Source organism: Oryzias latipes, chromosome 10, assembly GCF_053564925.1.
Source record: "Oryzias latipes strain Hd-rR chromosome 10, Olatipes_Hd-rR_3.1".
In the NCBI taxonomy this organism is placed as follows: Eukaryota; Metazoa; Chordata; class Actinopteri; order Beloniformes; family Adrianichthyidae; genus Oryzias; species Oryzias latipes.
This window is the reverse complement of record NC_136246.1, coordinates 23,858,785-23,884,423: the sequence shown is the minus strand read 5'-3', so window position 1 is coordinate 23,884,423 and position 25,639 is coordinate 23,858,785. Positions and strand designations below refer to the sequence as shown.

Sequence of the window (25,639 nt, the reverse complement as noted above, 5' to 3'; positions counted from 1 at the left end):
TTCCGGTTTGTCGAGCGCTGTCCATGGTACTGAAATTCGCCTCTGTGTAGTCTTGAGCTTTTAATGGCACACTGCTTTAAAACCTGGGATCCTGGATATGTGTTGAACACAAATGCTTTTCACCATCACGTTTTAACAAAACTAGAAAACATTTGTGTAACACTTGATCCAGTGGTCGCCTCTTACATCTGTTAACAGAAATGGATGCGTTCTTCTCCTGGTTTTCTCTCAGGGCTTGTCATTTAACTGACTGTAAGTGATGGCTGCCCTCTGGTGGCCTTATGTGGGTACGCCATGTCTGTCATGATTAGCTCATATAGTTGCTGCAGAGTGGGGAGCACAACACCCAGAAAAAAAATCAAGAAAATATTTATTTACCAAGTTCAATCAAACATAAGGAACCCAAACTAAAACACAAAAGCTGGAACCTCAGATAAGACAAGTCAAACAAACAAAAAGAAAGGAATGAGATATTGCCCTCCCACCCTCTAAAGATGACAGCCAAACTGTCAGTAATTTTAAGTTACTGAATAGAGGATGCAAATCACAACATTATTTAAGTAATTTAATGTAAAATCTAAATATTAAATGCATTAGTGCACACAATCACACGAGACATTGTTTTCTGTTAGAAATGTGGCTAAAAAATGACAAAATGGCTGTAAAGCCCAACACTGTCTTTAATGTTGGACCTTTACTTTCAAAAAAGTAAGTCTCTGTTTAAATGATATTGCAACATAGGAGATGTCTCTGCACTTTTTTAGTTTTATGTATTATTCATTATTTTAGTAGTAAGTTGCTTACATTTTTTAAATGGATGAATGCTGCACTGACCAGAAAGCACTTTTAATTTCATTGTACGCATGATAATGACAATAAAGATGGATTGATGGATCATCCATCCATCTATCTTCTAAACACACCTAATCCCTTTCAGAGCCACAGGGATGCTGGATCACTGCAGGGCGAAGGTGGGGCACACCCTGGATGGTTCACCAGTCCATCGGAGAACACATATAAAGTCACTTAAAATAAAAACCGATGGAAACCCATTTTAGGCATAACATAATTTCCTTTATAATACAAGACTGAAAAACATTCATTCATTCATTCATAGAGCATCTTCCAGTTCCATCCAAGGATTCCCAACATGCTGTACACTATGTAAAATCAACAATAATACAATGATGAAACATAAAAAGCAAAGATAAAAAACAATTAACCCTTGTGCTATCCTAGGCACTTTAACGTTGGGTCATCTAGACCCACTGGACAGTGCGCTGAACCTTTTTTCTTCAATGATTTGTGATCTTCACTGGTGTCCATGGATTTCATGAAATCCTCTTCACCTTTATCCACCTTTGTCATGGTAGGCAGAACACGTCAATGTAAGGGTGGGGTCATCTAAGATAGCACAAGGGTTAAACAAGAATTAAATACATACTAAAGTCAGCTAAGCATATATTTAGGCACGGTAGTGGAGTAACAGATTAGCTTTAAAATCCTCCAAGAGGGTAGGCTCTCTAATAGCTGGTGGCAGTTTATTCCTGAGCATTGGAGCCAACACAGCAAACAAACGGCCTCCCCCAAGCTTGCATTTCATTTTTGGGACCAGTAGGACCTTTCTGGTCAGAAGAAGGTAGGGACACGATTTTCATACATTTAAGCATTCATAAATTTTCATTACTTTAATGATTCACAGATGGAAAAAACAAACAAACAAACAAAAACAAGTGAATCTGCAGAGTTTAACGTCACATCAGAAAAAAAGTAGGTAAACTGAACAAAAGCACAATAAACAGGAGGTAAAATGTACATTAAAGAGGTTGGAAAAAACTAACTTGGTTCTGTTTGGTACATCAGCAGTCCTCCTTAATCTTTCTCTATCCATCTAACTGATATTTTAGTTTCTCTTGGTGGTGCCGTTCAGTCTTACAGCTTTCATTTCAGCAGACAGTTAGAGCATCCTCAGTGCTTTACTGTCCTTCATGATTTATTTGCACTCCTTGTCATCTGCCCCTCAGTACTGATCTTATTTACACATTGGAACATGTAAATAACTCCTGATGGATTTATTTATTTCTATTCATCCAGCAGCCTTAGGGTGTGTCTCATTCTAATAACAGTTAGCCTCCATTACCTTGTTAAAATAAATCTAGTAAAAAATAATTGAATTCATGTATTAAAAACTGAAAGCAGATTAAGCTCTTTCATGATGGAAGTTTATGAGACTCAAGAGCACAACTGTGGAAAAATATATTCTGCTTTAAAAAAAGATCTATGTTAAAGATGGACTGAAAGGAAAAAGTTCCTCTTACTGTCACTGGTTTAAATATCTGTCCCCAAAGCTGCTGGTGAAAGATGAGAGCTGGCAGGAAAGTTGGCTGCAAAGTGCTTATAGACTGAATCATTGGAGGCAGATCAGGACTTGATTCTTCTTTACGTGGACTACATAAGTGGCTTAAATGATCACTAGGTAACAGGGGGTTTGACTGTCATTGTGTCCACATCAAGGAATCCCGACAGTTGTGCTCCATTAGAGAAAGAGTCAGATCTTATTGAGAACACACAACAACTGGTGTTCTCATAGCAGCAGAGGGGGGATAAAAAACAAAATAAAAGTCTGCATTCATAGTAAGCAGACTTTGGCTTTGAAACAAACACAAAGTGAATTAAAGCATATTGAAATGTTTTACTGATTAGCTTTTGCTTTGGATTAACATTAATAAAGAAAATGCTGGATGCAATCATTCCCCTGATCAACAACTCCAGTTCTGTGTTCAATGTTGGGCTGAACCCCAAAATACTGTTTTTTAATGAATCTATCAAGCACAACCAATAATGTGCTCAATGAAGGCATCTGGTAGTAGAGGGCAAAGGAGGTGTTTCTAGAGCAGAGATCCTCATGAGAGGACAAGCAAAGGCTTGGGGTGTACCACCAGACCAGTAGTTGACCTACAAGACAGCACAGAAGCCCAGATCTACCACACCAGACAAGATCTGTGGTGTAGGCTGTTCAAAGACGACCCTGAAACAATCCCTCACAAATATGCAGGATAAAAGATTCTGGCAGTGAGGGCATAGATGGAATAATGCACAGGAAAATGTAATGCAGACTGGAAACCCCAAAGTCAAAATGGTAACTACCTACAATGGATGAGAAAAGGTATGATTTTTTTTATAGAATCTCCCACAAATGTACAAAATCACATTTAGATATAATTGTGTTTAAATGTTACTCTTATGATGTTTAACTATGATGCTTTTGAAGTCATTTTAATTAGAAATGTTACATTAATGCTTAAAAGTGGCTATTACTGTCCATAGTTAACATATTTAAGTTAACCTCTTTCCAGGCCAAAAGTGATTTAAAAATATTTTTGCTTGTCTATTCCAAGGCATGTATCTGTATAACACGTATTATGCCAAATTCTGCATTTCAAAGAGCCTGACTAAAACCCAACAAAAATTAAAACGCAAAGCATTTATAAACAAGGAAAAAATGTCACGGTGCCTCGGTCAGCCCCGCCCCCTCAGCTCTGCTCCTGACTTCCTCCAGCTGTGACCACTTCATCTCATCAACCTGCCTACTCTTAAGGAGATCCAACCCATTCATCGACGCCAGTTCGTTAACTCCTAACGGTGACTACGCCTGGTCAGCCTGCTCAAGTCCCATGTCTCTGTCCTGCCTTGCTCTCATGTTCTGCCTCTCTGTCTCAGGATTTACCCAAACGAAGGTCACCTGTGTGGAAGTCTGCCGTCACTCATCTGCCGTCCTGAACCGAGCTCGGAGTCCTCCAGCCGCGGTGTTCCCTCCAGCCTCGCCACGAGCCACGTCCGGATTCCCTCCTGTCAAAGGATTTATTCTCTTCAACTTTTCCTGTGATTAAACTCACTTACCAAGTTACTTACCCGTCTGATCATTCTGAGTTCCAGCATCTGGGTCTGTCTCGCCTGAAAACCATGACAAAAAAAGTAGAATGAGCTGACTGGGAGCCATGCAAAGACTTCAAAACTGGTGTCATGCGCTCCTTCTTTCTGATCCTGATCAAAAAGTGTGTTTCTGCAGTCTTCACTTGCTGTAGTTTGTTTCCTGTCTTTTGTTAAAACCATAAAGAAAGGCATTGCAATAATCAATGCTGGATGTAATAAATGCACGAGTTAGTAATATCTCTGCACTGGTAGTGGAGAGAAAGGCTCTGACTCAGGGATATATTTTTTAAACTGTAAAAATGCAGTTTTTGTTATGCTGTTTGAGTGGGCTTCAAAGCTAAAGATCTGCATCAGTGTCACCAAGAGGCTCCTGACTTTGTCACATATATGCTTTTATTAAAGTCCAACTCTGATCATCTTTGATCTGTTTCAAAGCGTTCCCAGTGTTTTTATTAAATTATGATTCTGCCATTTTCTAGACAAAAAAAACAGTATCATTTTCTAGGACATAGTTTCTGCAGAGAAGCAGCTCATTAGAAATGTGTGTCTGAGTTCTATGTGGAGTACACTTGCGCTCATTTCCCATCATCCCTTTGTTTACACTCCCTCCTACTATCTTGCTGCTCCTAAATCGCCTCCTTAAACACCTTGAGCAAGGTCATCTCCCTGAGAGCCAATGCGGTTTCCGTGCAGGTCGAGGGACTGTTGATATGATTTTTGCTGCTCGTCAGATCCAGGAGAAAAGTGTGGAACACAATCAAGATCTCTATACCACCTTTGTAGATCTAACAAAAGCGTTTGACACTGTGAGTAGAGAGGGACTGTGGAAAATCATGGCAAAATTTGGCTGCCCAAACAGGTTCGTAAAGATTATTAAACAATTTCACGATGGGATGATGGCCCGTGTTCTTGATGATGGAAATACCTCTGCCCCTTTCCAAGTGTCAAATGGAGTTAAGCAAGGTTGCGTACTTGCCCCTACACTGTTTAGTTTGATGTTCTCTGCAATGCTGACTGATGCTTTCAGGGAGACACCCTTAGGCATACCCATCAGGTATAGGTGTGATGGAAGGCTGTTCAACCTCCGACGTCTGAAGGCCGTCACTAGAGTAAAAGAAACTGTGATTCGTGACCTGCTCTTTGCTGATGACTGTGCCCTCAATGCCATCAATGAGCAAGACATGCAACAGGAAATGGACGCTTTCTCATCTGCCTGCGACAACTTTGGCCTCACCATCAATATCAAGAAGACTGAAGTGATGTATCAGCCCGCCCCAGGAAAACCATATCAGGAACCAAACATCACAGTCAAGGGGCAGCGACTTCAAGATGTAGAAAACTTTACCTACCTCGGCAGCACTCTCTCCCGCAACGCCAACATCGATGCAGAAGTCAACAACCGCATCGCGAAGGCAAGCAGTGCCTTTGGGAGACTGAGGAAGTCAGTCTGGGAACGTAGAGGCATCTTACAAAACACCAAGATCAAAGTGTACAGAGCAGTCGTCTTAACAACACTTCTTTACGGCTGCGAAACCTGGACCACCTACAGAAGACATGAGAAACTTCTCCAGCAGTTCCATCTCCGCTGTCTCCGAAACATCCTTAATATTCGCTGGCATGATCGAATCACAAACACTGAGGTCCTGGAGAGAGCAGACCTCCTTAGCGTCATTACCACCATGCGCAAAGCCCAGACACGATGGGCAGGACACGTCTGCCGTATGTCAGACTCCAGGATACCCAAACAGCTGCTGTATGGTGAACTCAGCCATGGTAGCAGGAAAGTTGGAGGCCAGCGCAAACGCTACAAAGACTGCATCAAATCACATCTGAAAGATTTCAATATCGACGTTTCCACGTGGGAAACCGCAGCATCTGACAGACCGACTTGGCGTAACTTGATTCATAAAGGTGCCATCTACTCAGAAAATAAACGTTCCAACGCAGCCAAGGAAAAACGCCAAAAACGTAAGGCTCCAGCTGACCTACCTACCAACACGACCCCCTCTCACTGGTGTTCAACCTGTGGAAGGGGTTTTCTTGCCCGTATTGGCCTTATTAGCCATATGCGGACACATCCCTCCGCCCCTTAGACAATGTACTATTAGTATTGCTTTGGTCATACTCGACTACGAGTTGACGAACATCATCACATCTTACAGTCCCCCACAACCCCAATCTAACATTGGCGGTGCAACAAGTCGAACAATATCAAAACTATCCAGCTGTACAGTTTGAGCCGGATGCCAGCTCAGATGAAAAGACAAAGACTCACATGGATCTATGTGTTTGAGCTTGTGGCCTTCAACATTTGAAACAGCATTTTATTTTCTGCTTCTTATTCCCTACTATTTGAATAAAGACATACTCAGAAATACAATTTTAAGCTTAATTTTCTTTACATATGTCTTCCATCATAAGAAAAGTGCAAGTTTAAAACACCTATAATATAGTTTTGCTTTGAGTAAGTCTTTAACCCTTGTGCTATCCTAGGCACTGTAACATTGGGAGTTGGGTCATCTAGACCCACTAGACAGTGCGGTAAACCTTTTTTCTTCAATGATTTGTGAACCTCACTGGTGTCCATGGATTACATGAAATCTTTCCACCTTTATCCACCTTTGTCATGGTAGGAATAACACGTCAATGTAAGGGTGGGGTCATCTAAGATAGCACAAGGGTTAAACAGGTTTGTGATGATCCAGTCTCTAAGCATCAGAGCCAGCAAAGAAAACCTCTACTTTGTCCTGATTCAACTTCAGGATCAAATATAAACACAAACTCACATTATGAAAGCCGTTTCAGTAAACAAGATAGAAGACTGAAAATCTGCTAAGAAAGAGCAATTAAAAAGTGATCTTAAAAAATGTGTAATTAATCAAAGTCACAACCAGAACTTGCTGACTTTGGAGTCTTTGGAGGCTTGGTCCTGGGCAGTGTTCCAACCTACTTTGGAAACTTTTCAATGAAGACATCACAGTGAGATTTGCTGCTGATTGGTCCCCTTCTGTGAAGAGTTCCAGACAACATTTCAAGTAAAAGCATTTTAATGAAAGGGTTAAAAAAAATTCAACTCTCAGTAGTTTTATTTTTGCTCAAATTAGAGAAGCTTGCTGTTTGTTAGGGTCTGGTGTTCCGGATTTGAGGGTTTTGTTTTCCAACCCATTTAACAATTACAGTTCCACTACAGTAAGTTGCACATCTCTGATGAAAATAACTCTTATCCTTGAAAGGAGTTCCTTTGAATTGAAAATCATCCAAATGGAATAACATCCTCCCCTTAACCTCCAAATGTTGCAGAAGGCATGCTTACTGGTGCACAGTGAGCATTGTGTTTGCAAAGGTTTATGCACCCTTGTTTATGTGAAATGCGAGGCAGCGCGCAACCCAAACCGACTGCCTGGACGGTTCAGGCCAAGAGTTCACTGAGTTATATTCTTGGAAAGAAATTGTGCTATAAAAAGTTCACTGCATGCACTTCCTAAAATGCAAGCGCAGCCAGATCCTCCGACTCAGCTGTTAGAGGCACTTTGAGCACCCAGTGAACTCACCTTTATCTATCACAGCCTCTTTACGACCCCGTGCTCCTGCACGGCGCCTTTCCTTTTTTAACAGATGCATTGAGTGGAATCAGTGTGTCACAACAAGCGTTATATAATTCCAATCAATCTGTGATATAAAATCTTGATGTTGGCTCATGCAGTCACACAGGAGACATTTACAGCTGTTTAGATTGCAGGCCATTTCCCCTTCAGTGTGCACTTCCATCTGCCTTCTGGAGTTGAAGAAGCCATGAATGACCAGGTTTATTTACCACCTAACAGATGAAAAGAGTGTTTGCTTCACAATACACTCCTGATGTTTTATGGGAGACATCGGTATATCAGAGCAGTTTCAGCCCCTCTAGATGGCAGCAAAGACTGCTAATCTTCTTATGGGTCATGATTACTATTCAGCGCACTGAGCAGGGAGCATAGACAGAGTTTAAAGTGTCCTCATGTGGCACATAATGAAATATTTACTTTTTCACGACTCTGCTCTGGAGTTTGTTGGTGTTTTCTGCTCCTTTTGCTTTCAGCCTTCTTGCGTGTGGCAGCCTGATAATGTTACCTTTGACATTCAAATTGTCTATAGATGTGCTTTCACCTCTTTTCAAAAGAAAAGCAGAAAGAGAAGAAAAGTGATTGTTCAGCAGGAATAAGCTTTTTTTTTTCACGGCACACAATGAATCCCAAATGATGGAAACGGGTATTCTGAAGTTCTAGGTGTTCTTTCTTCTGAATGTTTTCTTGTACCCCCTCTGTCTTAATTTGTGCGTTGTGATTTATTTGTTTTTATGATCTCTTTCCAACCTGATTGATTCATTGAACACACTCTTCCAATTGAACTGTCCTCAGGGTCCAATTGCATGTGTACTCAAATTAAAGACATTATATAAACATACAAAATGCTCAAAGCTTTTCTCCATCTTCTTTAAAAAAATACACACTTACTTCAATGAATCATTTTTAGACCCCTTTTAATTCAACGTTCTGAACCTCAACGTCTGCACCTTTACAGATCAACAGAACAGAGGGAAATGTCAGATAATACCAACTTCTTCTTCAATGTGAAAATAAAACAATGTGTTATGGGTTTTGCTTGAGAGTTAATGTTGTGCTTGGATGAGAAAAAGTCATTCCTTTCTTCTTAATTGTCATTTTCTGACAGTTATGTAAACCCATCACAGCTGGCTGGTTGCCTGCACAATTGCTTGCTGTAAATTTTGATGCATAATTGCATTACATAATGTGCTCCACTACCTCTTAAGAGTCAAACAGCTGTGGTTGTTCTTCGCTGTACACACAGTCAAGCTCTCTCCGTTAGTACTGCACTTGAAAATAGTTTTATCTCAAATGGAAGCTAGAATGGGTCAATTTTAAGCCGTGTCAATGAAAAGCTCCGGTGCTTTCAGATTTTTCTCCCCTCAATGAATGGTAAGATTTGAAGTCCAGGGAGACATGATTCATGGATTTCCTCTTATCAGGGTGCTACTAATTTAAATATGGCAGTCGTACAATGTCATCAGTGACAGACAGAGAAATCAATCTCTGTTACAGTGCAGCAGAGCGGAAGAGGGACGGCTGAGAGTTTGCTGCAGCAGACTCTGCCTGTGGGTTTTCCAGAAGATGGTAGTGCAGAATCACAGAGATGCTCCTCTCGGAAAAGGAGGAAAATGGTGCAGCAGACCAGCAGGCTGAAAATAAAATACTGCAGAATGAGAAGTACATCTTCTAATGAGCTAAGAAGGTAATATCTTGCTAACGTGCAAGGCAGCACATTTAGAAGAAGAAACTGCTGGCAGTATATCTTTAAACGTTTTCTATATGAATTGCCCAGAGGGGAGGATTAAAAGGAGAGCACATTGATGGCTTGGGTGCAATGAATGGATGTGCTTATTGCTGCAGTTTTTAATTCCAGTCACTTTCAAAAAATGTATTACAGACTGAAAGCAATGATAGGTAAAGTGCAGATTAAATATTTGATATCGCAAGAGCAGGGAGCAAACATGGATAAGATCAAATATCAAATATACTCAGATGAGATTAGTTAAAAGAGTCTACAAGGGTCATTCTTTTTTATTAAAGTGCTTATGAATTTCTGTGACGTTAAAGTTTGTTTTATTTTGTGTAAAACAGGCTTGTGATCTAATGAGGACTCTGGCGTTAAACCAAAAGCAGACGCATTTTTCTCTGAGGTTCAACCTTTGTTTATTTGGTCTCAAGGTTGGATAAAACGGGAAACATTGAAAACCAGCTCAGCTTTTCAAAACAATCAAAACCTAGCTGTGTGCTTTTGGGGGTGTTGTCAATTTTGATAATTGAGAGATGTTAAAAAAAAAAGATCAAGTAACACCAATTTATTTACTTTTAGAACACACAAAAATTCTTGTGACAAGTGTTTCCTATGGCGAAAAGAATGTGACAATCAGTCAATGTGACTATCGGGATGAGTTTGTTAACTCGTGCAAGGTAAAGCACGTACGTATTTGCTGAAAAACATCTTGAAAAGAAAATAAGAAAAACAGGCTAAAGTTCTGAAGCAAGCAATAAGCTTTGAAATCGTGCAAAAACATCTTTCATCAGATGAGAGCTGCGCAGACATTCAGCATCTTAAAAAATATGCTGTGATCGGAGACCTGGTAAGCTAATGAGTTAGCACTTCTATCTCCTCAATTTGTACAGGCTTTTGTGTTGGGGCCTTTGAGGCTTTTCTCTGCCAAGTCTTATAATAGTGTTCTCATTGTTCACTTGAGTATGTGGCACTTTTTTCCCACTAAACTCAGACGAGGGGGAGGGATTCATGCGTACTTTCACATGGGAAAGACAGTGATGCTGGGAAAATTGCTGTGAATTGTGGATATTGCTGCAATGAAATCAAGCAGGCGAAGAAAGAGAAAGCACAAATGAACCCTGCCTTAAATGGCTCCAAAGGCGGGATGTTTTGCAGCTGCATCTGAGCTGCAATGCAGCATAGCAAGTCATAACTATCTTTCTTTAAAGACTTCTATGACTATATTGCTCATTACTCTTTCATTCACTCTCTGTGAGAGTCTGAAGTCGTGCAATCCTAGGAGCAAAACATTTATATTAGACATGAGACTCCCTGCAGAGATGGAGTTAAATGAGGGGGATTGTATAGCTTAACAGTGACTCTCTGCCTCTGTGCCAGTATTTGCAAACCACATCCCAACAATCTGATAAGTGAGTTACTAATGAGAAAGGGGTTTTCCACTTGGGAATTGTTCAAACTCTCAGCAGGGCAGTGACCACAGTGCTTATTTAGGCTTAAGATACAGACTGTTGAGAATTGCTTGGAGCAAAACTAGAGGCTTGTGGAGTCTTTGGGCAGATCCAGTCCGATCCATTCAAGCATTAGTAGCTGGAAGGAGACCGGAGGAAACATTACAGTCCTCAGATTATCTTTCAGCCAGATAGGCTCTGTTGGGTCCCTTTTTTCAGTGACAGCTCACTGCTGCTATCGCCTGGCTTTGATAAAAAATTTCATCCGTTTGCACACATGCAAAGACAATTGTCACCATTTAAAATTCTACACTTTTTGATTATTGTTCCTTCTCATGAAATAATATTTAATAATAATAGTATTATTATTAATATTTGCATGTTAAAGACACAGATTTACCATGGCGCAATACGGCAAACTCAGAATTTTCTGCTGAAGAGAGATAACCTTAAAGGGATTTTAAAGGCATTTATAGAGGGAGAGAGGAAAAAGACAAATGTCTCCTTGGAGTGCGGTACAACCTCGACATTGAATATTTTAATGCAGACAGGAAGCGCATGCCCATAAAACTTCAGAACAAGGCCGACCGATCTCAAATTCACCAATTTATTTCAGCCGTGTCAACAAACATGCTAATGTTTCAGCCTGGTGGCCTTCATCAGAGCATAAAAGAAATCGGAGGCCATTTAATTAAGTGCAATTGAATGCACCACTTTTAGTCACCTGAGGCTAACTTTACTGCTCAGGCGGAGTGAAAGGTGGGATAGAAAAAAACTGCAGTGTCAACAGCACATCTAATGGGAGTACAAGCTGAAGACGGAGAAAGAGCAACAGAAGCTGACCTGCCATGACTGCTTCGGCATTTATTGTTTGTATGAAGGGGATGTATTGGTGCCGATAAAACACACACAAAGTGTGTTTTAAGTAAGAATCTTGTATACACACACTGTCCACTTTATCAGGCAGCTGTCCAACTGCTTGTTAACACAAATGTCTAATCAGCCAGTCACATGGCAGCAACTCAATGCTTTTAGGCATGTACACATGGTTCCCTGCAGTTCAAACAGAGCAACAGAATTGGTAGGATCAGAATTTGCCATCAAAACATAAAAACAGGGATCTACAGTATCCTGCCTTGTATCAACAATTCAGGCTGGTGGTGGTGATGGTGTTTTCTTGACACACTTTCGGCCCCTCAGTACCAACTGAGCATGGTTACAACGCTACAGCCAACCTGAGTATTGCTACTGACCTTTTCCATCCGTTTATGACCACAGTGTACCCTCGTATGATGGCTACTTCCAGCAGGATAACGCGCCATGTCATAAAGCTGGAATCACCTCAGACTGGTTTCTTGAACAATGAATTCAAATGGTCTCCACGGTCACCAGATCTCCACCCAACAGATCACCTGTGGGATGTGGTAGAACGGAAGGATTGGCATCATAGATATGTAGCGGACAAATCTGCAGCAATTCCATGATGCTGTCATGTCATTATGGACCAAAGTCTCTGACGAATGTTTCTAGAACCTTGTTGAATCTGTGCCAAAAAGGTTTAAGGCAGTTCTGAAGGCAAAAGGGGGTCCAACCCGGTACCAGCAAGGAGTACCTAATAAAGTGGCCGGTAAGTGTATTTTAACACAGAAATAACTAGATGATGCTATAAACAAATCAGCCTATAATACACTTATTTCTTGTGTTTGGTTACAACTTAAAAAACAATATGGAAAGTTGAGTATGATTTCCATGGTAGAAAGAAAATAACACTTTTAACTCACTCTCATGACATGCAATCCATTAAAACTTGTCTGCAGGGGCAGAGAACCATATATCTCATTAAAACTGTTTATTTTCATTTTCAGAAATTTCTCACCAGTCTGTGGGAGTAGAACTTGACATGTCCTTGTTCTAACTACACATTACACATCTGATGTATTTTACTTTCAAGGATATTTAGATTTAGGGCTAAAATTACTTTGTTGGGCTGATTGTTCTTTTTTTTTAAATGAAATTACAGAAAATAAAATCCTTCATCGATTATGTTCTATTTTGGCTCTGACGAGGGACTTGGTAGTTTTTAAAGTCAATCGCTTTTAAAAGTTAAATGACTTAAAGATGCTTTACAACAAAATCAGTTTGAGTTTTTAAAGAGTTAGAGCAAGTTAGGTTTCAAAAGACTTTTGGGGGAATTTTCTGTCTGTGAAAAAAGTGTTGTGACTATGGTATTGTTGGTTAAAAAAGGTTTAATCCAAATAGAACAAAGTACAGTATAACCTCACTCTGTAATTCATGCGCGCACACAGTAATTCTGCGAGGCTCAAGGTTGTTGTGCTTATTGAATATATCAACTTAACCACTGATGTCATTGATCAAAAAGCCAATTCCAGTTCTATTATTGTGTTAGAGGGTAAAACAATTGCCAAATGACTTTGTAAGGTGCACTCACTTGGTAAACAGATCTGAGATCCATTCAGGCCTGGGAGATTATCAAGACTCAGTCCAACAATTTGAAGAGATTGCTCTAAACACCTTGTTTCTGACCTTCCTTGTCCAGTTAAAAGTCAATGGGAAATGTGGCAAGGAGCCCATCGGTACCACAAAGCCCCCCCTGCACTTTAATTATGCTGCATCTCAGCAGATGGCTATTTTCTTGTCTACTTGCCTTTCTTAGAACCAAGCGTCCTTATCAATACCCCAGGAAAAAAATATAAAAAATAACCTCATATAGTCCAGATGTGCTGCTGGTTTTTTACAGCATCCATGATCCTACTGCCTACATTTAATCAAGGTATACCTTTATTTTTCCAGGAAAGGTACAGCACTGCGTGGATTCATCTCATTAATATTAATGTTGAGACTCCGCTCCATGTTGTGCTTTACTTTGGCTGCCTCTCTCTGACCTCTAAATGAGGATTGTGGATGCTTTGCGTGTGCTTTATCATCATGCAAAGTACCCTGCACTGATACTTTAATGCATCGGAGAGGATCAATGCAGTCGCACAGACATGCAGCACAAAAAAAAAAAGTCAAACTGTTTGGATGAGGCTCTACCTGCCTCAGAATCTAGTAGCTGGTGTCATTTACTGCAAAATGTAACAGGCTATAAGTAGTTGTACTTTAGAATGCAAATGCAATCAAAAGGGCTGAGCATTTTTTTTTTGCACCCATTAGTAAAAATGTATTCTTGAAAGTCTTGACACTTGAGCATGTATATTTAAAGAAAGGAGCAATATAGAGAGTGTAACCAAGGGAAAGCAGAAAAAAAATCCTCCAAGCTTGTTGCACAATGCTGCACTAATTTTGTGAAAATCTGAAAATATCCAAGGCATGTACCTGAAAAGTTGGAGCTGGCAGGGCTTGGAAAGTATTTGTGCAATTATTGCTCCAGAGTTTAAAGCTAAGACTTTTGAAAAGAATAGAGGTTGCTTCAGAGAACAACAACAACAACAACAAAGCCTGTGATAATTGAAAGACTGCATCTATGTTCAAAAATTAATATAAATCAAATGTGTTAGTTTTGGATGGAAAGACAGTAAGGTGTTTCTTCAGCCCTTTTTAAGCAAGATAAACAGCACCTGGGTCACTGTCGCTCTGTACTTTGAAGAGGAAAGAAGCATCTGCATTAATACATAGAAAAAACATTTGCTTCAAATGAATAAATAATGAGAGGAGATGAAGTGCCTGCATTAATTTGCAAAGCGCAAAATGCAGGAAATTTCACAGTTTTAAGACAAGGTTGGGGAGGGGAGCTTTTTCTCACGGCAGGATGTTACAATGCACAACCTAAAATAGCAGGAAAAAAAGAAAGAAAAAAAAAGGAAGAAAGTGGTGCACTTGACAGCAAATTAGGTAGAAAGCATCTGGCAAGACGTTTCTCCTTTAAAGATGTGGCAATGAATTCGGTTCTAAGCTAAGTGAAAATATATGTTGTTGTTTTTTTAATGCAAGATGAAAACTGTAAAAAAAGATGTATACAGTTTGCATAGTTTTTTTTGCATCTCACAATAGCAAAGTTGTTTATTTAGCTACGGCAACCATGTTTTTTTTTACCTGTGACCATGCATATGCAGAACACGTTCCACCTTTTGTTCCACGTTCTTCAAAGCTGCAGTACAGCCTTGCTGCCTTCTTTTGATGACGACCTGCAAGCAAACACAGCTGTAAAGCAGTGACTGTCCAGCATAACATGGATATTTATCTCTAGTGGACAAGCCCCATTGTAAATCTGACTATGCAGCTGGTAAATCATATCTCCTGCTAAACAGGTCTGCCAAGAATTATTATGTAGCCTTGAGCTTGTGTCTCAGCAGGAGTCTTCACCTCAAGTGCCAGAGCTAAAGTGCCAGCAGCAGAATTTGTTTTCTTTCATATTGCATCATCTTAACTTGAACTAGCTTGGCCCTTGCATTTTATCACATAACCACGTCTGTTCACTTTTTTTTCCCCCCAGTAAAAAATAAAAATAAAAAGTAATCAAGGTGAGCATTTTAACACCTTTTTGGGGGCGTTTTTGAAGTGAAAAAAATAAATACCTAGAGCAATTACACATCCCAGATGAGAAATTATTCTCAACTCTGTGGAGTTACATCATTAAACTGTAAGACTTAACAAGAATTGGTTAATTAGCGCCTCCAGAGAGAAAAAAGTAGGTCCAGGACTTGAAGAGTAACTCTCAAACAAGATCTTAGCTTTTATATTGTCATTCATATTGGTTATTACACTGCTGGAGGAGCACTGCTCTTTTTTATTTAAAGATATACAATATGCCAGGAATGATGAATAAATATGAGTTCTGGTCCCTAGCCTAAGTACTCTCCATGTTTAATTAACCAAGCTGTCACCAGTCTACTCTTCTTTCATCCAAACCAGACTTGTATCACCCCAACATTTTGTGCGTATGTGTTTGAGTCTGTTTGGTTTGTATCAGACACCAGCACAAACCGCCAAGAGGGAGTCTATAGGAAAATCTTTGTTTTTCTTTAACATTATTTTTAATGAAAAGATATCCAGCAGTGCACACTGACCTTTCCATGGAGGGAGGGGATGTGGCTCTCTGACTTGTGATTTGAGATTGAGCCCAGCAGACACTGGTCAGAGTCGAAGGTCTTAATTGGCATGTGATTGTCTGCCATGAGTCATTGCAGGGGTGCTGGCAGTTTTCTCCAAGCGTGGCTTGCTTGTGTGCAAATGCACGGATCCAACAGATGGCAACATTGTTCCTTCAACTGCAGAAGAGGTTACTCGGCAATCTGCCAGTGAGGTAGGGGCATGTCGAGAAACCCTCAAAAATAAAAACAGCCATCAAATGCAAGTGTGGGCGATGACGATGTGACTAATTGTTGCCATGGTGATCTGGTCTTTGAGATAACGTCTAACGGTGAGGCAAAAGGAGCATGCAAGACAGCAGATGAGAAAATTAGGGAGGAAAGGAAAGAAGGAGATGGAAAGGCTGAAGGGAAAAAAAGAGCAGTCAAGTTTTGTGTGGGAACAGTGAATGGGAAGAGGTAAACCCAGGATGAAAGGCCATTTCAACCCTCCCCAGTCGGATGAGTGATCTATTTAAGAACTGCTCACTTTCAATTATAGGTGTTCGAAATAACTGAAAGCAGGTTACCTGCAACAAGGTCACAGGAAATGGTGCTTCTTTGTGAGTAAAAAATAAATTCCAACAAATAACCAACACATTTACAGCATTTGGCCAGATTCAATCGTGTGAATGAAAGGAGTCTCAAAGAAGTTTTTCTTTCTGAGGGCAAATATGGATGTGCTCCGATGTGCAGGTATCCCGTCCAACTATCTGTGCTGGTTCCTTAAGCAAGGGAAGTGTAGAGTCATTGTCTGCCGTGTTTATGTTGCCTGGTAGAGGCACCTGGCCACAGATCACTGCATCAGCGCCTCCTTTTGTTGAACAGCACAATGAGCGCAGCATGCATGTAGACCCAACACGAGTGTGAGAGCATCAACAGGAGGCGGAGCTCCTTTTCGACACATAAACATCATCTGGTGTTTTTGCTGAAATCCTGACTAATACAGTTTTCCCCATGGTCAAGGTCAGCTCTTTAATGAAGTAGATATACATCATCACAGGGCTTCCATTTCCCCCACTCTGCACTATCTAAAAGCCCACAGTGCTGTTTGCGTGTTGTGCATTATCACACAAAGCCTGCCAGTGGTGTGGGAAACTGTGCTGAGCTGTGACTTGTCACCGAGCTGTGCGTCATATGACAAGCTGCTACCTGGCAATAGTTTCCACCCGGGCTGGAAGATAAGACGGGTGCTGCAGATAAGGTGTCTGCAATGTTGGATGTGCCAGAAGCCCCTGCCATTTACAAGTTAGGACCTGATCAATTTTAAAGCAGAATTTGCACTGCCAAGAGTCGGATATTTTTGGCCCAGTTCTGGGCACGAGCGGGTTGTGTTTCTCCCAGTGTAAAACAGCCGATGTAAACCTCTTGATGTTAGTCACCAAAATTGTCATCAACAGCGGGAAGTGGCGAACAGCAGCCACCACTACTCGTGGACTATCATTACTCAATGCCTCCGATGGCAGAGTGACTGCTAACGACGCAGGATCTTGATTTGTCCACACTCCCACACGGGCTCCTGCTAAATGACAGTGAAGTGACAATTCTGACATGATACATGTTGCTTTTCACCGCCCGAAATTCATCAGTAAGACTCACTAGTTTCGTCGCATCCCCTCCGCTGGTCACTAATTTTCCTGTCAATGTTACCAATAAAAAGTGAAGCAGAGCACCTCAACCCGTCTAATTATGCACTCGTTATGTTTTTTTTAAACCTTTTAATTTAAAAAAGAATTATTAGCACACAAACAGGCAGGTAGATTGATGTGATGAATTTATATTGAGGTGAAATAGTTTTTTTCTGCAATGTTGTTTCTGCTGTAACCTGTCAGCAGGGGTATGTTAAATTAATGGGGCGTGCTGGATCTTCAGACCCATATGAGGATGTGTTTTATTAAGCTGTGTGCACTCCCTGTAAAATAGACAGCTGTGACAAACATCACAGAATCTCAACCAAAGGGCTCATGGAAAAATGTAAATGCATTTTTATCCGCAAGTGGAGATGTGACTTGAGATCAAATCTTAGCGGCATTTCCAAAACTTTTTTTTAGCACAAGTAGATTTGGACACTCGCTCTGATTTGGAGGAAATAGAACTCTCAGAACCGCCGCTTGGCCAACTTTCAGACCATCCCGCTTTCTCTGTTTGCTTTTCAAAAGCAACACAAAGCTAATTAGACAGCTGGTGTTGAGCCAATTTGTGTCCCTCAGTCTGTTGTTTACCCCCTTTTTGCATAATGCAGACTTGATTGCTGACATTGAATGATGTGGTTACACAGACATAAGTGGCCATTTGGCTTTTCTAATTGTAGCCTGAGATTTGGACAGCAGACTTTCTTTGGAAAGTATTTGGACATCCATTGTGTGTTTTTTTTCTTTTGCTCTTTAAAAACAATAAATGAAAAATGAAAGCCATAATCTACACTCAGTTAGGATGATAACCCAGTTCGAATAGATTTTGCAGGGGAATTTTTTATTTAGGTTTGACCTGTGGAGAAAAAAAGAGACACAACATTCCTTAAACAAAACTGCAAACTGCGTTTGATTATATAACCTTTATAAAAAAAATAAGGAAACCTCAAATTTTCAATAACTCTAATAGGTTATGTGTAAGATTCATAATTTTTGTGTCCGTTCTGTATTTCCAGTTACCTTACAGGCACAGATAAAATAAAGTCATTCATATAATCTTTTATAATGACAATTAGTTGACTCAAGTTGTAGCAATTTACTCTTAGCAGTAATGGAGTTTTGTATGGATGTACCTGGAAGTATTTCTTGGTGACGCAAGAACTTGAATGTCCTGGAATTATATGTTTTTGACCATGAACCCCTTAAAGACTGAAAGGTTTTACAAAATGTATGGTCTTTTTTGACAAAGTGTTCTTTCGTCATGTATTTCTTTGGCATTTATGGTGTTTTATAGGAATTCTGTTCTTTTTACACCTTCAACTTTCCTTTTATCATTCTTGACATTTTTGCCATGTCAGTGTTCTCATTTTCTGTCTGACTGCCACAGAAAAACTTTGTAACTCATTATAATGCTGTTTAACCCTGCTATTTATTCTTAAAATACCTGTTATATGATTTTTAGAAATTCTTGTTTTGTTAGGGCAGCACTTAGGCCAAGTCCAAATTTGTTACCTACCCTAGCTTCAAATGCCCCAACAACTGAAGCAAAAGGGAGAAGCCAGAGTGGTAGGTAACGATTGGGATAGAGTATGGTTTTTTGGAGTAAAAAATTAATGCAACTCTACATGGAATGTTTTGGGATTATCAGTATTACTTTAGGAAACTTGGGAAAATTTATGAACCAGCATTTCCTGGTTGTGACTCTTTCTTTTATCTAAAAGGCATCATAACATCCAAAGCAACAAGCACAGTTTTTACCATAGCAAAACAAATCAAAACCATCAGCATATTTAATTTTTTTGTTTATCCACATAATCATTTACTTGATATCCTCTATTTTCAATTTAAGAAGAATTCTGGAAATCAAGCTGATTAAGCAGGGCTGGGTAATTTAACAAAAAATTTAATACAGATCCCGGTATCCTAAATTTGAAACTGGCCCAGAACAAAACATGTTTTGTAATATTGATTTAAAAAATTATTTTGACAAGACAATGCATTATCTGATAAACGTGAATTTTCATAGTTATAACCCTTCACAAGTTTATCTCTTAAACCAACACATAAAGGAACAAGCACAAAAGGAACTACATACTGTCAGCACAGTTTTATCAAGGTTCAAGCAGTACTAGACCCTTCAGTTTATCTGAGACTCGGTCCAGCTGCTGAACATCACCTAAACCAAGCAGACTATCCCACTAACATTCATAAAGTGTGTACAAAGTTGCCATTTAATGAGAATTATTCTTTCAAAAGTATGCTAATGAGATCATTTGTTCTGTGCTTAAAAAGTATGTAATTCCATACCCATATTTGTTTAGGACTAACTTGAATTTGAGTGTGTCCTGTTTTCACCTCTAGATATTTTTTTGTCTGTATTGTGATTAATATAACATTTTACTTCCATTTGTAAACCATATATTCAATAGTGTGCAAGAAACTAAAGCACCTGCAATTCAGACAACATTTTGCTCACAATGAGTCAGGCCTTCTTGTAATCTTTCAAAGTGGTCTGAGAGCAACCTCTCTCCAGTTTTTCCTGTTTTTTCTTTATTCTACTCCTGTTACATGACAATTTCAGAAGCATATCTCTTCTTTTTTTGTGTGCTTTTCTAACTCCTTTACATTGACCTTTGAGTGATTCAAACCAAAGAAGGCAACTAAATGAAACGATGACCCACAGTCTTTTTGACACATACTGCAAAGCTTAAAGAAAACCTGATTTTAAATTCTCCTTATTCTCAAGGACAGGATCAAGTGCAAAATAAAAAAATGAAAGAAATAGTACATTTGAAAGTTTTGGATGGACAAAGAACTGTGACTGAAGAACGCTATAAATGGTTCTTTAATCTCAGACTCATCAGAAGCTAAACATTTGTGGGACACAAATGTTAATGAATATGGCGTACTCATAAATACATTTAAATGAATGTAATCGACCAATACAATTTTTAATAATTTTTGAGTATAACTGAGGGAAGGAATATTTAGTATCTGACAATGAAATATTTAGACTTTTATGTTAACTTTCATATTTCTGTCCTAAGGCTTTGTGTAAAACCTTTGCAACAACAACCTAAGCTAATTTGTCAAAGTTTTCTTTAACAGGTATGACAGTGCAGCCTCATCTTCCTGGGTTCGGTCAATACATATCAAATCGATATGATCTAAAATCCAGCCCTCTTCTAAACCCTGTTATTGTCCTTCATCTCTGGAGACTTACTTCCTCAAGCTGAAGATTGCTTACTTTGTAACGACTGGCAGGATGTGAATTACTGTGAGAACGAGACCAAGCATTTCTAACACATTTAGAGATCTGAAATATTAAGAGAGTAGAGAATAAAATTGAGAAGTTTCTTTGAAGTAACCAAGCTCTGAAATATTATTTTATGTATAAGTCTAATAAAGCTTCCAATACTTCTCTGCTTCAGTGCAGTGATTTGTACTTTTTTTTTTTTATTGGCAGTTATTAGCAATAAAACAAGAGCTTATTCAAGGAGGACGACGGCATTGTGCAAAAATAAATGAGTAACAGATAACAATGCTTTTTTATGTCATTTCTTTCAAACTGCTGACAATTTATAATTACATTTCACTTTAGTTGTATCAGCCTTCTAAAATCTACTTTAATCACCTCCTCAGCCGCAAACTTGGCAGGAGCTTAAGTATGTTTAATTATAGGGGGACACTATTTGGATGTCATTACATTTCATAAAATATGCATGTACTCACACACACAAAAACGTTTTTTCATTTATTATGTTTTACTTTTTTTAAGCCTAAATGACAACGTTTTTGTAGGAAAATAGAAAAACTACTGGAAAGTACTCTGTCTTTTGGATAATTTTTACAAGAAACAATGAAGTAAAAACTAAATTTGTACCATCTGAGAGGGGTAAATTGTAATATTATTAAAATACATTTTAGATTCACATTGCCAGAATGGTAAGCTGTTACCCAGGGGAAAAGAGACAGAATGAATCTGAATAAGAAACAGGCTTGCTCTTGTCAATCCAAGACCAGAGCTCAGCAGCCTTCAATCATTTCCTACTTCACTTTATATATCAGAGGAGCTCTTTACAAACGATACTCATGACAGAGAGTGAAGCACTGAGGAATGAGACGATTTAACAATTTGAATCGCATTAGCACCGTAGCTCAACTGTGCTGCTGTCCTCAGATCCCTATTAGGAGCCTTTCCACTGCAGATGGATCTTTCAGTTTACCTGGAAAGATTTCTAAAAAAAAAATGGTTTGCAAGAACAAAAGAACCCACAAAAACGCTTTCAAATAATGAAATGAAAAATGTGATGATAAAATATTCTGGACAAAGATATTAAGAAATTTAATTTGCTCTTCAGACAAAAGCAGTTTAGGCTCAAGGGTAGTTAACTTTCCATTTTCACTTCATCTGAATTAATCCGTAAATAATGATTTTACTGCCTGTAATTTGGCTGATTGTCTCCAGGATTTGTTAAATAACACTAAGTGGCTGAGATTGAAAAGAAGCGCTTTTGAGTCAAAGTATCCATTTACACAATCAAAAAAATCTGTTTTCAATTAAAAAACAAAAACAAAAAAAACACAGAACTGATCGTGTTTGGGGTAAAAACATTTAAGTACAAATAAAGGTCCCAGGTCATCTGGAGAATTGTGGGCTTGTTGGTTTTCTGTGCTGTGCAGTGACACAAGATATGGTGTGTGCTTTTGAAAGATTAAATTACTAGGACACAATTTGGGATGATGGAATGAAGAAACCACACTAAAAGTAATTAAAGAAAAAATCTCAATAAATGAAGTTGCAGAAGCAAAAAAGAAAATCTGGAATCAGAGTAAAATGTCAACGCAGGTAAAAATCCTGCCATTCTGTTGGTCTGCTTCGAAGCGTCTTGTAATAAAAGCTTGTAATGAAGAAATGATGAAGTCTGAGTACGGTATCAGTTGCTTTAGGATGACTAGCAATGAGCTCTTACTCCAAATCCTTTGAAGACCTTTGGAGAGAGCAAGAACGTCCAATTTCAAATGGGCTCTTGCAAAATTTATAATGTGTGGATGCATTGCAGGGAATGCCAGAAACAACCAGGACACATTCATTAGGAGCTCTAAGACACATTTCTGAAACATTTTTGGGCCTTAAAGAAGTCGTCTTCTATATTTTCATTTGAGAAATTTACTAAGTAACATTTGGTCTAATATTTTGCTGGTTATTTGTTATCCAGCTTGTATTAATGACGTCTGGTAGAGAACTGGAGGATGCTCATGGAGCAACCTAATGAAATGTTGGTTCTTCCCTCACTGGATAAATGCATTCCACATGTTTGACCTCCACAGTCCATTTTGTTTGGCCAGTGCAATCATTTGGATTTGAGCTCAGGCACATGAACAGCACTGTTATCATTTGGACCGAGTGAGTTTGACGTCTCCAATAGAAAGTGGCCTCCTTACAGCTTCAGTGACATGAAATCCATTCAGTCGCCATTTCTTTGCAATAATAACGTCACCATGTTGCAACAAGAAATCATAAGTCAGGTGATTGGTTTGAGTCAGCCTGAGTAAACCTTTCTATGGCAACCACTGTCCCCAACCAGGAGTGAGCTTTTTGGAAGGCCAAATCCCTAAACACTTAAAAGTAAGCTTGCAAGAATCTGTGAATCAAATATTTCTAACATTCAACATGAAACCTCCAACTTTTATTGAGCCCTCTGATTGGCCAATTCATAACTTGAATGGCTTGTAGAATAGAAAAAAAAGTTTAGCAAGAACATGTTAAAAAAGGTATCAGAGCAGGAGTGGTTATTCTGACAAATAGAATGACTGAGTAATAGCTGTTTATTTCTCTATAGAAATCTATGAGAATTTGGCTTTTTGGGACCAGTGGGTAATTCCTGTTTGGAATGCAAAGGGGGAGGAGTCAATCATTGACATAATGTCAATGATTGAACATTTTACAGTATTTGCAGGGCATTTTAAATAAAGTGGGGATGGGGTGCTTCATCAAGTCTCGTGGTAAGCTCATAAATCCATGCGGTGTGGTTGCAGCCAAATTTGTGCATCATCATCCTTCTAAGACCCGAGGTAATCCCGGATATGGGATGCTGGAGCCTGTCAAAGCTACTGTTGAAAATATGGGGACAGGGTGCCAGTTGCGGAACCAAACAATTACACGCATTTAAATTCACACATTGGGACAATTCGGAATCATCAATAAATCTACAAAAAAAAGGTCTTTGGACTGTGGGAGGAAATGCACGAATGCACAAGGAGAACATGCAAACTCCACACAGAAAGGTCCCAGCCGGGTTTCAAACCAGGATCTTCTCAAAGTGAGGCGAGAGTGCTGACCAATACAGCACAGCGCAGCCAATGACAACAGCACATCAAAACAAAACACAAGAAAACTCACCACGAAATGACTAAAATAAAATGGTTAAAACAATCAACATAAACTCCCATGATGCACCCTGCCTGCCAACTGTCTAACAGTGAACAGGGTTGCCATGGATGTTGTAGTTTTTCCATTTTTCTTTGGCTTTAAGTAAGATTAAACAGAAATAAACAGATTTTTTTTTATGTCGCTGCATGTTGAACTCAAATTTCCAAAATACTTTATTTTAAAGGATGAATCTACCTCTTCAAAAATCCAAATTCCAGATTAAAACACTTAACAACACTCTCATGCACCAATCACACAGACACCATGCTGCTGCTGGTTGGCTCATAATTCTAGGATGTGTGACAGCTGATGCCAAATATGTGTACAGACTTTTTCCCCAAAGACAAAGTTCAGCTGCATGGAAGCAGATCAAGAAGATTCTTTTCCTCAACGGGCTTAGAGCTGGAGCTTTTGAAAGCAGCAAATGTTGATGTGTGTGAAGTATCTTGCTGCTCTGTCGTAAGTACTTCAGCTGATACCACATTTTTGAGGACAAAGTGAAACACAGAGAACAATTTTTACATAGGCGTTATTAATGAAGCACCACTGTGCAGCTGAATTCTTACTCTTCCCATTTTTAATATCGGCAGTCATGCACGCATGCTGAATGCAGGTCCCATGTGCTGCATGATCCTGTAGGTAGCCACCAGTATGATTTACAGGATAGCTGCCCAGCTGAGACAAGGTTTTTTTTTTTATTTTGAGATGTGTTTTGTTTTAGACCAAATACACAACAATTAGTATCAATCGTTGGCTTTTTTTTGTGTTTTTTCATTTATTCTCAAACAGATGTCCATCACTAGGGGAAATGAATTAAATTCAGCAAATAGTTTGAGAAAAAGTCGTAAAATATGTTTAAAGAACAGAGAAAACCTGAAAGAAATCCTTAAACAGTGAATAACTAGTGCCCAGAACCAAAGAATAACTTGACATATCAAGCTGCAGAAAAGCTTCAGACGAGGGGTAATTGGTTTCTTTGGGACATGTGGCCTGGTGTCAAATGAAAGGTTAAGGGAAGCCATCGTCCGTGCACCTCCCCAGACAGCGGCATGGATGTCAATTTAAAAAGACCCATCTTCCATTCACATCAACTGTATTTTTTCATTAACTTTGGCATTGTTGGCCGTTGGTTAATTAATTCTTTTCATTTGAAAGTTTTTTTTTATTTTTTTTTATTTTAGCAGAAGTATTTGAAGTCATTTCATGTAGCACAGAGAAAAATCAAAGGAAACAGCATAAAAGTAACAGGTTTGTAGACAGAGTCATAGGGCAGTCAAGTGGAGGAAAATAATTACACAAAAATGATACCAAAACAAAACAATACACTAAAATTGAGTACTTACAGCTTTTTTTCTTCCTTTTTCTATCATTCCTTTTTTTCTAAGCTGCTTTTGGTGTGCCTGCAAGAATGCACACACAAGCTTCTTTTATTCATCTCATAGCCTGAATGAAAGAGATGAAAGCTGTATTTGATATGGAGCTCTTTGTTTAAACGCAACTCTTCATTTTCTTTGTCAAGAGGAATTCAGATTGCGATCCACTGCCTTTGTCAGTCATTCTTTAAGCCCAGAGGGGAACAGTCTGTCTTCATCACCCAGGCCTTCCATCCACTGCTGTCCCTTTGTTTCAGACTCTATTCATAGAGCATGAAAAGCGAGCTGTGTCGCTCACTTTTCACTTTCCACTTTCCACTTTAATCTTGTATCAGTGCTTCTCTGTCTTGATTAACTTGTCATGTACAGGGTTGTGTCCCCTTTAAGCCCATTCTCTCTC

The 25,639-nt window shown here is 39.2% G+C and overlaps 2 long non-coding RNA genes across 2 annotated transcripts; one reads left to right on the top strand and one right to left on the bottom strand.

Moving 5' to 3' along the window:
* Positions 1 to 3,508: 3,508 nt before the first annotated feature.
* LOC144994751 (uncharacterized) lies at positions 3,509 to 3,907 on the top strand. The gene is made up of 2 exons (XR_013658376.1): positions 3,509 to 3,642; positions 3,721 to 3,907. It is a non-coding gene; the product is annotated as an uncharacterized LOC144994751 (long non-coding RNA).
* Positions 3,908 to 6,880: 2,973 nt separating this feature from the next.
* On the bottom strand, positions 6,881 to 15,279 carry LOC110015769 (uncharacterized). The gene is made up of 3 exons (XR_002291026.3): positions 14,769 to 15,279; positions 11,969 to 12,127; positions 6,881 to 9,169 (listed from the first exon to the last, which is right to left on the bottom strand). It is a non-coding gene; the product is annotated as an uncharacterized LOC110015769 (long non-coding RNA).
* Between the last annotated feature and the right edge of the window lie 10,360 nt (positions 15,280 to 25,639).